The sequence below is a fragment of the Corvus cornix genome, chromosome 2 (genome assembly GCF_000738735.6).
Source record: "Corvus cornix cornix isolate S_Up_H32 chromosome 2, ASM73873v5, whole genome shotgun sequence".
NCBI classification, from domain to species: domain Eukaryota; kingdom Metazoa; phylum Chordata; class Aves; order Passeriformes; family Corvidae; genus Corvus; species Corvus cornix.
The window spans coordinates 40,825,042-40,839,722 of record NC_046333.1 but is presented as its reverse complement, the minus strand read 5'-3'; the positions used below and the strand labels follow the sequence as shown (position 1 = coordinate 40,839,722).

The 14,681-nt window shown below is 39.1% G+C and overlaps 1 protein-coding gene across 9 annotated transcripts in view; it reads right to left on the bottom strand.

Annotated features, from left to right (window-relative positions):
* Positions 1 to 14,681, bottom strand: part of THRB (thyroid hormone receptor beta) — a 157,333-nt gene that overhangs the window by 70,173 nt on the left and 72,479 nt on the right. The window contains exon 1 of one of the 9 annotated variants that reach the window (XM_019285662.3): positions 7,400 to 7,480. The exons of the other annotated variants lie outside the window; for them this stretch is intronic. The gene's annotated coding sequence lies outside the window, so the exon portion shown is untranslated. Of the gene's footprint in view, positions 1 to 7,399; positions 7,481 to 14,681 lie in introns of those variants that run through there. 9 annotated transcript variants of the gene reach the window in all.

Genomic DNA, 14,681 nt, shown 5'->3' with positions numbered 1-14,681 from the left:
CCACTCCTCTCCAAGGCATCTCTCATTATGGGCAGCTGGAGGGGGTTCCTGTGTAAGTCCAATAAGGAACACCAAGAATTAAGCCTGAAATAACCTTCAGACTCTGAGAAATAGGTGTCATACAGCAAAACCTTCATGTATTTACCTACATAGGAGTCCTGTACTGCACTTAACTTTTTGATCTCAAATAAAGTCACTGGTCTCTTCAGTGTGCAGGTGCTGATCTCCTTGAAGGAAGGTAGGTTAAAGCACAGACTTAGTTTGTCAGTCTTCTTTCATCCCACTTCATATGGACTCCTAACATTTCATCTTTCTGGTCTTCCTTAAGAGTCAGGAAATATAAGAAATCAGTGGGTGTTTTTAAGCACTTCAGATGCCAAATTATGAGTTGAATGGTTATAATATGTGATTCAATTCAAATGAGTCTCTGTGTCCTCACACTCTCAAGATTACCCAAAAAATTACACTTCCTTAGAGCTGTCTGTATTGCCAAATCAGAAACTTCAGATGAAAATCAGGTATTTGCAAATTCTTAGTCAGAAGCTATTGCAAGCATCATTAGCTTTCCAAACTAAAGCATTTAGAAAACAATCTCACCAATATAGAGGAAAACTTAGCAGGGATCTATTGATTAGAAAACATCAGAATTAGTATTATTTAGTTCAGAGGGCTTATGTGATAATATTTTCTTGTTAAAATGAGGTAGGTTGTTAAAGATGTCATAAAATTACTGACAGGGACTTCAACAAAGGAAAAATACCCTTTGATGTAGCCAAGAGAACTGGGAACAGTTTTGGAGGGGAGTGTATTCTGATCTGGTTTTGTATATGGGAATATTTTCCCAAAACAAGGCAAATGGCAGATTCCCCCTTTAGGGCTTCAATCTGATAACAATGGTCAGTCCCCAACCATTTGCATGAATCCTGATTTGCAAATAGAAACCTGAAGTTTTTTTCATATCTATTCCTGTGACTGGCTGCAAAGGATTTTCCTATCAGTACAATAATACATTGCAGACTGTGTGCTAATGCTCTCACTCCTTCTCTGTGCTGCTATTACAAGGCAGTGTGCTGGTAAGGAAATCTGGGCTCGTTAATCCTGCCAATACTCTGCACTGTGTCATGCGCTGCTCATTAGGAACTGCGGGCACCCAGACTGTCTCAGCCCATCAGTTACAGAAGTTACAGGAGCCTTTCCCCTCTTGCTGGTAATGAAGACATGAAGTCTGCCACTATCACATTTGTCTTCAGAAGAAGAAAAGCAGCAAGTGCTAATTAAAGGAGGTGCCACAGTAGGCTGTACGTTAAACGTCATTCAGAATGAACACTGGAGTGTGAAGGATGGAAGGCTTGCTTCCTTTTTCCAAGACACATAGCTGAAAGTGAAACACTGAATGACCTCTCTGAAACAGTATAATCTGCATCTATTTTCCCAATTTCTGTATAGCAATGAAACATCCTAAAGCCTTGCATTAAGAACTTAACTGCAGCATTCAACAGGCTTTTAGCATTTAAACAAGTTCAAGTTTGTTCTTTCAATACAGGATCAGCTCCAGTCCAGCAGTGGATTTACTTCATCTGTCCATACAGACACACTGCTGTAATTTGTGAGCAGGATTTGCATAAGTGCAGGGTGAAGTAGTGAAGGACAGCAACAATCGAAAGGGGTTTCATTTTATAGGGGTTTATAAATTCTGGTATCCTAGAGGCTACCAATTGGGACTACTACAGCATGTCTCACCTGAGATAAAGTGAGCACCTCACCAGTTGTGACTAAAGGAGACCTGCCAGTCGGTGTACCTCTTCTGCAAACCCAGTCCCATTTATGCTACCTTCAAACACCACACCTACCCTAGGCAACATCTTATATTGCTCATCTCTTCCTGTCTTTAGAATGTTTTTCCCAGGACAGGGTTGTCTTACTGTAGACACAACTGTCAGTGTCCTGCTACATCCACAAGCAATGCTGGCTCTTCTTCACAGCTAACTTATGTCCATTTCATGAGAACTATTGTCATGGTCTTCCCAACCATCTTTTTTTGCAAAACTAAGCAGCTACTAAACCCTTACTTAGAACTCAAGCTTCCCATGCCTTTGGTAGTTCTTGATACTCCTGTCTAGACTGTCTCCTGTTGCTCACTCTCTCTCCTACAGTACTAAACTGGAGCAGGTGCCCCACCTGGGACCTCAGCAGGTCAAAGTAACTATGCACATATTTTGCAGTCATTACTTAGGGCAATCTACACATTAACTACTCCAGATTATTTTCCCTGAAGTAAGTCTGCTCTCAGTTTATATTAAACTATGCAGCAATCACACTGGAAGAGAAATAAAAGCATCCATTTACGTAGCTCACCTGGAGTAGCTGCTCTGTCTCAAGTTTTGAGGTGACATTTTTCCAAACTATTATTGTCAGCATATGCACACATGCAAATATATGCCATTTCAGACCTGATGTCTACATCCATAAGATTGTTAAACTTTCAACAGTTCTGCACTTTACTGAGAGCTACCAGAGAGACAATGTCAGTGAGCATTTCTCAAAATAAAACTTAGCTTTGTAAGACTATCTTTTTCAGCTATCTGGAAGCAATCTAGATTCATTTTTATTATTGTAATAGAGTAGGTGTCAGAATTGTTCACCAAACAGTATACTTAAATGAAATCTTAAACATTATTTTACAGGACTAATCAACACATCACAGCACCAATTTTCATCCACAGTACAGAAAAGGTCAGTATGCAAATTGCAATATGCTAAGAATAGATCCACTCTGAGTAATGCCCAATCAAGTTAGGGGAACTAGATCCTGAAGACAAAGTTTGGCTTTTTGTTTTACCTCTGATATTTTGAATCTGTTCTACAGACTAATGCGGGATTCAAAATGTCAAGGAGAAAAATGAGAAATTAAGCAAAGTAGAAATAACATTTTCTGTCTTTATGCACAATCTATTTATACAGTAGAAATCTTTGCATTACTTTTTCTGTGAAAAAACACATTTGATTATCCATCTGTTTATTCTGCTTTTCTTTAATTTCAATCTTTTTCTACTTACATTTGTGTAAATTGTAAAATTACTTATTACTGCTATATACATATTAGATGAACCTTAGAACAACACTAGCTGGTTTGTATTTTTTTTTAAATCAGGGAAGCAATGATGATAATCTTTTAAGGTGTTTGAATGCACCTATATTATTCTGAAGAGCAGTCTGGTCGGTATGATCTCAAGCCGTTTGTAGGTGACAAAGAATTTTGCAAATTTCTTTTTGTCAGAAATCGGGAAATTTTAACATCATATAAAACTATAAGTAAAATTATCCGAAGACCAACGACTTTCATGAATGCATGATTAGAATATTTTTCTTCTGTTAAATAGCTGAGATCTTCAAATAGATGGGGAGGGAAAAGTAGAAATCATTATGCGCAGTATGCATCCCATATTTCATGTGCAAGTTTGTAACCAAGAGAACAATTGAAATATATACAAAATACATAGCAGTTATTGTACCTGGAAAGTACCTGGCAAAGTGGTTAATTTTGCATATTTATGGCCATGATACTGGTGCTTAGTACCTAACAGGCATAAGTTTTGCTGGGTAAAATTGCTCTGGAATAAATACAGGATTCGATAGGTACAGCAGTTATATGTACATACATCTGAATCCACACATTCAAAAAGTCCTTTGGGACTAACCTATTCTGGAATAAAACATTATGGAAGACAGGCATGTTACAGCAAAGTCCCCAAATGAACTATCTTTATTTATTAAGGAGGGCTTCTATTCAGCATAAAGCTGCTAAAATTTTTAATTTTTCCCAGCTTGAAATTTCATACAGGCTTAACTCCTTTTATTTTTCAGATACGCTCATGTTTTTCTTTCTTAATTACCAGTAAGAAGCTGCTAGATGCTTCCATCGAACTGTTACAACATTGGTAGGCATTAGTCTATCTTCATTAGTTCTTCGTATTATAGGGGCTTTAGATCATGTCAGAAAAAGGTGCATCTGAGGATGGAAAACACTGTGCTGTTATACATGTTTTAGCACTACAGACATGAAGATCTGACAGGTCAGAAAAACGAGCACTTTACTTGCATGCAGTCCTATGTAGAGTGAAACATGGAGAAAATGGCATTTTTCTCTGTCCCCTTCCTAAAAATTTCCAATGTTTGCTTTTGACATATGATGGACATTCAGCTGTTACTTTATAAAAAATCTGTCAGACACCAGCACTTTTTTCCTAAGTGGCTGTAAGTCCACTATGATTGCAATTCTTCTCCTTTTAAAAATCTTAACATTTACTGTCACTGAATTTCCTCTGCTCTCTTATCACTCAGTCACACTCAATACTGTCAAATCCTTGTACAATTCTTCCCAGTTGACTCAAGCACCACCATCTGGCTTTATTAGTCCAATATTAACCCCTTTTTCCTTATGCTGGATTGATGCCTTACAGGATTCCCCCATTGTAAAACTCGATGATTTACTCCCTGTTCCTTCCTAACTTTAAACCTGCCATTAATTCACTGCAAGAGTTTCCCTTTCATTGCACACCACATTTAATTCTTTATAAGTCTTCAGGAAAGAACCCTATTAATAACTTCTGGAAATTCAAGTAGATTATAACTGGATCATAATTTTTACCCAAATTATTGCCTCCCCTGAAGTATTGGGTAGACTTGTGAATTTTGGCCTCTTCCCGTTAAGCCAGGCTGTTTAGCCTGCACGATGAACAACACAATCCTAAATTACAAGTGACTCCCTATTACCACTCATTTCATGCTGAAGCACTAAACTATAGCTGTGGTTTGAGAACGCTCAACCCAATCAGCTCTCTTTGCACATGTCACTGTCTGGCTGTCAGAAAATGAAAACTTATGAATTATGGATTTTTTTTTACAGGATTGTTATTAACCATATCCAATTTTTATTCTCTTTTATTTCTCTAATGCAATAAAAATGAATGGAGCTGTGGGAGAGAGGAGAAAGCTCTTGAAAAGGAGAAGGTAGCTTTCCTAGAGTTCATTGCTAAGCAATCCAACATGCCCAATACCAATGGAGTAGCCCAAACTGAGGGCTTCCTAGCTCAGAAGAGACCTCAAAGCTTCAGAGGACACAGGAGAAAGACATCTCCAATGAAAGTCCCTAAGGAAACAGGTGATCTCGCTTGGTGCTCCAGCATAGTAATAAAGCAATATTGTCACAGCGTACCTGACACTGGAGCAGTAGGTATGGGCTGATGTTTTAATATTGAGCTTGTACTGCCTTGTCTAAAGAATTTTGGCTGTCTGGTAAAGTGGATAGCAGACACAGGCCAAAGTACAGTTATTCACACCCAGTTTTACGGTTTGTTTTTTCTCATGTTATGACATGAGACAGAAAGAACACAGCACAAAGGTTTTTGCCTGCTTGAACTGACAAATATAGGATTCCTAACACAGAAGAAAATTCCATGGTGATATTCCCATAAGAATTACAGTGCTTTTGGTATAACTATTCAAATATATTCATATATACAGGTATATGTACACAGAGAGAAAACCAGAAAAAACTTATGTTTCACTCTAGATAACAACTGCAACATAGTGAAAATGGCTCACTTGCAACATCCTATATGGAGCTACGATATCCTTTTAAGTGATTATATTGTTACAGATTCACATTCATACAAATAAATTATAAACAAATATGCTAGTGCTGCTAGAAGGGCTATTTTTTCCTGGTTTTATAGCTTTCATTTTACTATATAATTCTTAGGGTTCCATCTTGGTAAAAACACTTGAAGGCAGGAATATAAAAGCCATAACCACCTTTCTTAAAGATGTTTTCCAAGCAAAATCCAGGTTCCTGTTCCCTGGATTCTAATGTTGGCAGGCAGTTACTTTTCCTGTAACAGGCTGAACATGATCCCAAATCTGAAAAAATAACAAGCTCTAAGAATATTCAGGTCTAGAAATGCATGTTCCACAAGAACTTTGAACTAAGCTTCTTCAATTGTATATACATTTTTAGAGAAAGTAAAAGCAAGGTCTGAGCAAATCAAAGTACAAAATTGGAAGCAGAGGGGGAAGGGAAAAGCTTCCACAAATTAAACTGTTATGCACTACAGAATTTTGCACAGACACCACAAATAGGTAGGTTAGAAAACAAAAGAACATGAAAGAGTTGAAAAGTGAAACAAAGTAGGTTTAAAGAGCCAAGATTAATCATCTCTCTTTCCTTTGAAAAAGAGCATTCCAAAAAGGCATCACCAAAATGCAAGTAAGATGCCACAATAAAAAGATGTATTATGTACCAACAAATACTTAGTGTTTGAAGAGACATCACAAAAACTGCATCACAGCCTTGAAATAGGTATTTAATTTCACAGACAATCCTTAGTTTAACTGGGTACAAAGAAAAGTGTTTTAGATGTCATTTTCTCTGTGTAACTCACAAAAAATAGGCATTTGCTTTAATTTATTTTTTCTGTGGTAACAAATCCAGAAGAAATAGGGTTATGCTTTTTTTGTACATCAATGCATTCCTTTGTTACATCAACCTGAAAGAATTTTTTATCCTGTATCTTTGAGCTGCATACACAAATATCAGAGAAGCAAATATCATAGATAAAAATGAACCTGGTTTAGAAACAGACTTTCTGCCATGATGTATCACAAGGAGTTAACTTTTTAGTTTCCAAATAAAAAAATGTTAAATACTGAAACATTATTTGAAATGTTAATATTTAATTCTTTAAAAGCATCCTCAGAGACTTTCCAACTCTCACCTAATTTGAGGGTAATAGGTTACAGCAATTTTTGTTGCTGCACTGGACATAATCCTTTTTTTGTGTGCTTTTATGTTATGCCAAAATTGCCTTAGTGCATATGAGTAAGTTTAGGTGGAGGGAGGGGGTTGGTTTGTTGGTTTGGTACTTTTTTTAAGAACGTGTACACATTTGAAGGAATGCTTCTGCTTTCTGCTTTGGTTTTTAACAAGCAGCATTTCTGACCATGCACCATCTCACTACTGTTTCTCTCTGTACCCGCTGCATCTGCCCCGCAGAACTTCCCACTTTTATTTCTTTCCTGTAAATCACATTGTATTTTGTATGCAGACCTTACACAGAACTGAAAAGCATTTAATGAAATGTCCTCCACAGCCCATCACAGAGCTCTGATCCGCATGTGAGAAGGTGGCAGTGATCTGACCCCAGCTGGCTCTCCGTTTGCCTCTCCCTGCCCTGCTCTGGCAGAGGAGAGCCCAGCAGAAAACTGCTGGCTTCTTTCAGAAAGCTCTCTAAGTGCCACATTTTGAAAAGCATAAAGAGGAAACTTATACATTTAGAAACCCATCTACCGGCTGCAGCAGAGCCTGAAAAGCAGCAACAGAGAAAAAGAAAAGAGGACTCACCAAGATACATCCTGATGTAGGGGGAAGAGTTTTGGTAGCAACCCTCAATAGTTTCTGCTTCTCTCCTCTTTTCCTTTCTCAGTCCCCCCCACTCCTAATTTCCCCATTTAAGGGAGAAAATAACAAGGCAGAAGAAGCCAAGAGACTTTCATGACATAAACAATAAGGCCTTCCTGTGCCAATATTTCCTTTAAAAACACTTGCCAATATAGCTCCTGGAGGCCAGCAAGAGAAAGAAATGCCGAAACAGCCATGACATGAACTTGGCATATTTTCTGACTCACTCATTTCCCTTGAGACAATCCCTCCAAGAGAATGTTGAAGGATAATGGGAAAAGAAAATTTCTTCCAGTGAAAAGGACTTCAGCTGCCCGTGCTTACAAGAAAGCTGCCAATTAACTTTATTTCTGTTTACATACAGCCTTGCTCACACAGCCACCTCCACTGATATGTTTCCTAACTCACACACTCATGTTTGTATGTTCATCTTGTAATCCTGGTGTCTGAGACAGACAAGGAGATTTAAAAAAAAATCTGAGAATCCTTGACTCCAAATAATTTCTGAACAGCAGAGAGAATGATCAATAAATGATAAAGGGCAGCCAAATATTTGGCTGCTTCACATATTAAATCCGTATTTCCCTTTTCTTTATCCCTGCTATTTATACTTCTTTTATAATTTCTGAGAGTCAGACACACTAGTCTATAAAACATTAAGAATGCTCACACTCTTCAGATATCTGTAATGAAAGATTGTCAAGATTATTGTGTCTCATCAACCTGTCTCATTTTGAGTAACACCGTGTTTGCAAAAATAAATGGCATGTTAAGAACCAGAAATTAAAATCTCCTTGGAAATCAGCATCTTACACGCACACACATGCATTCACTCACTCACTCATTCCTGGGGTGCAGCTGGCGCCCGCCTGTGTCTCATGGGCAGGCTTGCAGGGCTTTGGCTGTCTCCTCTCACTCGCGCCTTCATCTTCACCTCCAGCGCAGGGACCTTCCTTCCCCAGGAGGCTGGAGCCCAGCTCCTGGGAGGGAGCACAGGCAGGGGACAGACCAGCACTGCACTGATGGCAGGGGGCAATGTGGATTCTCCTCCACCACGGGGTCGCAGCAGCTCCCACTCTTCCAGGGGCAGGGCAGGCTGGCAAAATGTGTCTCTGGTCAGGCTCTGCTCCAGAGTTGCCACCCCACCGCACTCCCCTCTAATGCCAGACCAGGCAGAAAGCCCCACCTCAAGACAGACCAAGCAGAAATTGCTGTTGCTTTGAGGGAGTTGTTTGATTACCAGTCTCAGTCTTGCGATGTGACACCACCTCTTCCTTCCACATGTGCCCGACTCAGGGGACCACGCGGGGACCTGTCCATACCTCTCCGTGAACCTTGCACCCTGTCACTGCGGGAGCTTGTGCTCACTCTCTGTTTCTAGGAAGGCAGCAGGAACTGCCAAGCGCTTCTCACTCGGCTAAGGGCTCTCATTGTTGCCAGAGTTTCTTTGGTTTTGCGTTCAACTCCTTAGATTAGCATCAGGGTATCACATATCAAAATAACCACTAGTGAGGATTTGCTGGCCTGCTCAGAAGAGAGGGTTCACCATACCTAGCTGCATAATTTTACTGTAATGTAGTCTGATATCATACACCCCTGGTTTCTACTCTCTAATAACCTTGCTGCTTTCTCACTTGAGCTTATGTCACACTCACCAAGTCCCCAGACTCTCCTCTAAGAGCCCCCCTACTCCTGAAGACACTCAGCAATCACAGCTGAACCAGTGCCACCACACTGGTCATATTTGGAGGTTTTTTCCTAATTTTAGTAATCTTCGGGGCATTCCTAGCTAGTATGGCTCTGCTGGTAAAATGTATAAATGGTATAGGATGCTATAATGGATACAATCTACATTAGGAGTTACCTACTAGCTCACCTTTACTCCACCATGACTGCTGGGCACCCTGTCAAGTCACACACACACACACACACACATACACACACTGTATGATCCTTTTTTCTTAAGCATCTTTTTCTGCCCACTTACAAAGGCAACACTGGTTTGTTTTTAGGTTTGTTTTCACAAAAACCTGAAAATGTATGTATTTTTTTGTAACACCACCAGGGCAAGCCATCTGTGGTTGGCTGGCAAACTCTGAAATTCAGGATTGGGGTAGAAATATTTAGGAGTCAAAAAAAGCTGACTTGCTCAAGAAATTAAAGCCCTTCTGACAATCTTCCAGAGAGCCCCTGAGGAAAAGGGAGGGAACCAGAGAGAGACTCAAGGAAAATGGATGGGAGCCCAGCGTTGAGATTCACGCCAGAATGGTTCCTGGCCAAGAAGGAAGGTTGGCAAGTAGACAAATACAGGCTTTCATAGGCAGCATTGTAAACAAGACATTAAAAATATTAATCCATTTAGATTTCAAGCCCTGAGATGAGATTTACTTAAGAAGCAGAATTATGCTGGTAATGGCTCATCAAACATTTCAGCTGAATGTCAAAATTTTTGCTCAACTGTATCAAGTGAAAATACAAGGAGCTGTTGACACTACAATATTCAAACATTCAATTGTATGGCCGGGCTGGAAAAAACACAGAGAAAGGAAAAGGAATGCAGAAACTCAAGCCCGCTCAAGGAAACTGCATTCACAAATTATTTTTACCTTAATTTCTACACCAAAATAATAAATTGGAGGGGTGAAATAATTTTTTAAAACCAAACTTCTTCTCAGAAGTATTTTCAAATCAAACATAAATTACTTCTACCAAAATACTTTGTTTCCAGGTAGACACAGTCATGTAGAACAGAATGTTTTTAATGTGAAAGAAAGTTTAAGTAAACATTGAACACCTAGACTTTAAAAAAAGCTTATTTTCTCCTGCAGGAATCAGCAAGTCTCCCCTCCTCCCCTTAGAAAACATACACTTATTCTGAATGATTGAATATTTTAATTTTCTTTTTAAATGTATTGGATAAGTAATTTCTTACCAAAGCAAACAGGTGCTCAGGAAAACTGAAGTACAGAAATACATGCTTTTTTTGGTGCATGTGGGAAGTGTCATGTCACCTTAAGCCTGTCACCACTAGGAGACTCACAAATCTACAGCGTGGTGAGCAGGGGCAAGCATGTCAGGGGAGGCCCACAAGGAAGATCAAGTGCCTTAAACAATGAGAAAAGTATGAGCTGCAATTACTATATGGGATTCAGTAACTCAGTCAGGAATCAGAATATTCCAGTATTGGGATAAAGGAAAGACTAATATTTGTTGAATTAAAGAAGTTAGTGCCACACAGAAGTCCATGTGCACAGTCTGTGCTCAAGAGAGGTCTTTTTTCCCCTCCCAGTAGCACCAACAATCATCGTAAAATGCCACACACAGAGGAACTGAAGTATCTCCACTCAAAGCACTAAAAGCATTCTAAAGAAAAGGTTCATATTCTCCACTACCTTTGGTCACTCAAAAAAACACCCACACTAACTTTGTGAAAAGGATAGGATAGAAAGCACCCCATCTCTTGCAACCTAGGATATACCATACACCCTTCAGAATTATATTTCTTGTAAGGGTCTTTAAAAAAAGAACAAAAATTAAAGGGTAAAAAAACCCCCAAAATACAAAAAAAACCCCCACTAAGCTCTTTCTTGCTTATATCTGTAGAAACTCACAAAATTATCTTAAGATCTCTGCAATAGCTGAAATGGAAGATCTGAGCAAAGGAAAACCTCAAAATAGAGTTAAAGAAGGAACAACTTCCTTCTGCTTAAGAGTAAAAAAAATAGGTTAAAGTTTAAAGAATCTTCACTTTTATAACAGTTTAAACATTTAAATGCAAATTAAAGTAGAAACACATGAATTACAGATATTCTGTAGCACTCCTATATTACAAATTATATTATGAAATTTGCTTTCTGCACTCTGAATGAAAGCAGAATGAAATACCAGCATCTCAGGTATTTTGAAATTATATACAAGCAGCACATTTAATAGCATCAATTCTAATAAGTTAGCATTGTATCTCAGATGCATATTTCAAAATGTTCTAGCTGAAGGTATTCTAATGAAAGCTATTTGCCTATCACATACCACAACTGGTGCAACTTCACCGTCCAGGGAGGCATTTTCATCCCGTGGAAGGAGAAGCCATTAGGGAAACGCTGCTTGGCAAACAGTAGCTCTCACACTGAAGCTGCAACATTATCCCGGCTTTCCTACATATTAAGCATAGGACTATGTTCAAAGTAAACATGTGGGCATAATTAAATAGTAATTATGACTAACATTTGTGTAACACCATTCATCAAAATAGTTTAAAGCATTAGGTAAATCTGTAAACAAAAGGTCTAATCCTGCACCCTTTACTCACATTATGCCATGCAGTTCAAACGGGCTATGTAGATCTTGTCTACACACAGACCTAATTGTTCTCAATTAACTCCATGTGTCAACACTTCTTCTAGTGCATCGTGTTCCTGTTTAGCTTAATTCTCTCACTGCTTACTACAGGTGAATGCACTGTTTCTACACTCTCACTGATTTAGTATCACTTCTATGGACACTTTCCTACATGGATCCCACAGGGATTTCAAAATATTAATGCAGCCTCACTTCTCCGACACACTTCTAATAGGACAAATATTCTTTTACAGATGAAGAAGTTCACTTGTTGCTACTACACTTCAGGGACTGACCATCACATCTGACTTGCAACTGTAAACCCAGGACCTACAGTTTCTATTCTAATACCTTAATCACACGAATAGCCTTCTTCATCCATCATGCTCCAGACTAAAACCACAGGAAATGGTTAAGAACAGGGGAAAATTCTGCAGTTTCTAAAAATAAAATATATTCAGAAGCAGACATGCTCAAACCACTTTCATGTATCTGTAGTACAAACGTTGTCTGTTGCAGAGAACCAAAGTTTCTAACAGCTAAAAAAAACACCCAATAATCAGGAACAACTTGCTGACAATTTTGTGTGAATCTGCCTTGACAGTCAAGCAACTGGAGAACAAGGGGAGAGATCAGGAATACCTGAGTCAGATTTCATTTTGGCTTGGCTATGGACAATTACTTAAGTTCTTTGCTTCGGCAGCAATATCTGCAAGTCAAGCCAAATCATCTCTTTCACTTATGGGTCTTTTGAAATCCATGAAAATCCCTACAGCTCTTTGAAGACAAACACAGTTTACCAGTACCAGATGTTACTTAGCTTTTAGCATTTTTTATCTTTTATCCTAAATTTTGCATAGAAGAAAGTCACTGCCACAACCCCCTCACACCACAATTTAGTGTATTTTCCTTCCAATTTTTATTCTCCTTTGCAAGAGATATACTCAATTTTAGCTCTTATATATATTCCATATAATTTTGGCATACATCAGAAAGCAATTTTGTTTAGCACCAAACAAAAGCACTGTAAAACATCATCAACTGCTGAACTGTCAGTAGAGCTCACACTAGCATGGCAGTAAAATAGGGTGGATTTTTGCTCTTATAATTTTCAGATGAGTTTAGGCATTTCTCTGATGTGTCCATTCAAAAAAAAAAAATCCAACAAAACAATAATTGTATCATCTAAGCACAATGTAGTCGAACCAGAAAAGAATCTAGTGTCACAACAGCAATCCCTACTAGAAAAAAAAATCCTGCATTGCAGAAGGATTTCTCATGAATTCAGAAAATGCTACACAGTACTTATCTAGTAAAGGCACAGTTCTCCTACAGCTATGCACTCTTGATTCCATATACAGATAGTATTTGTGGGCCCCATATGAGTGAAAATGTGACTATTAATGGTTTAATCCACAATATGTTAACAGCTTTATTTTAATAAGTAGTGAAAAGGACATGTTTATATTAAGCTGCATTGTCTTCAAGTGTGAGGGTGGGGATGGACAGGTTTGCTTCTCCCATCAGTTGTACAAGCAGCATCTGTCGGCAGCACAAATGAGCAGCAGGCAAGTGAGTTCTCTCACCCTGTCCTGCCATAAAAGCAGTAGAGGTGCTATGCTGTCTCCTGACAGGACACCCAGAGCAGTGCTTCTGCTCAACAGCACTTCTTCATTTATTTTTGCACTGCCCAGGACAGGACTGCAGCAGTGTGAGCCAAGCAGTCTCTCTCCCTTCCCATGGATTGGATCTTGACAGCTGTGCAGAGAATGCGGCTAAACATTGAGCTGAGGCAGAGAAACCAACGCAACTCCATTCAAAACTGGGCTGTAGCCTCCTCTGTTCCTTATCTGTTGCCCTTCTTCTGGGGTCAAGCCAAAATGATCCCATAACCCTGCTGGCAAGAGCACCTCTGGCACTGCTCCACATCTTCACTTACAACAGGGGCGGACAGCACAAAGCCCAGACAGGGAAAGGATCCTGTGGGAAAATGAGTGTCATGCTGCCAGGCCCAACAGGGCTGCCTATAAATACAGAGACTCTCAATTCTACCTCTTAGAAAGTCTATAATCCTGGAAAATTTGTTGACAGTAAGCTGTAAATCATGACAATGCAGGATACAATTCACTGATGCACCACTAAGCACAGCACCGGAACAATTCGTGCAAGGCTTTGATAGGGACTTCTTGTGGCACTGAATTTCAGCCAGGAGGGCAAAGAAACTATCCAAAGTGAAAATGAGCAGTACATTAAAGGAAAGCACGCAGGACAAACAGGCTTGGTTGTTTGGATTTCCAGAGCGGCTTATGTGTGAAAAGCAATTATCAGATTTGACAAAATGGCAGGCTAGTCCATGCTTTCAATTCCCTTGCAGTGGTAACTGCCATTCTCTTGGAAAGCTTTCATGTTTAATGCTAGAAATGCAGAATCAACTCTGCCTGAGATACAAGGTATGGTAGTCAAATTAGATAAAAGTCGTAGTTAACATCATGGTAGGTTATAAACTGCGGTATCTCAGGACTGTTCCTGTTAGGAAAAGCAGCAGCTCCACAGGATAATAACCGTCTCAGGCATCTTAGCCGAATGCCCATGAGTCACTACTGGCTATAAGTGCATCTAGAGAAGATAATAAAAAATTTTCAGGGGCAGAAAGTAAGTCAAAACCTTTTCTGAATCTAATTAGGACAAATGAAAGTACAAACCTCGATTTCCCCTTCGTTTTTAAAACAGTCAGTTTTTATTGTTGTAAGTGCCTCTCACTATCACTTCCATCATTTATTTATCACATGACTCACTTACTAACACACTCTGGTACTATCCAAGTTTATCATACCGCTAATTTTAAAATTTCATACGCAGCTATTCTGGGGCTCTTGCATCCCAGAAG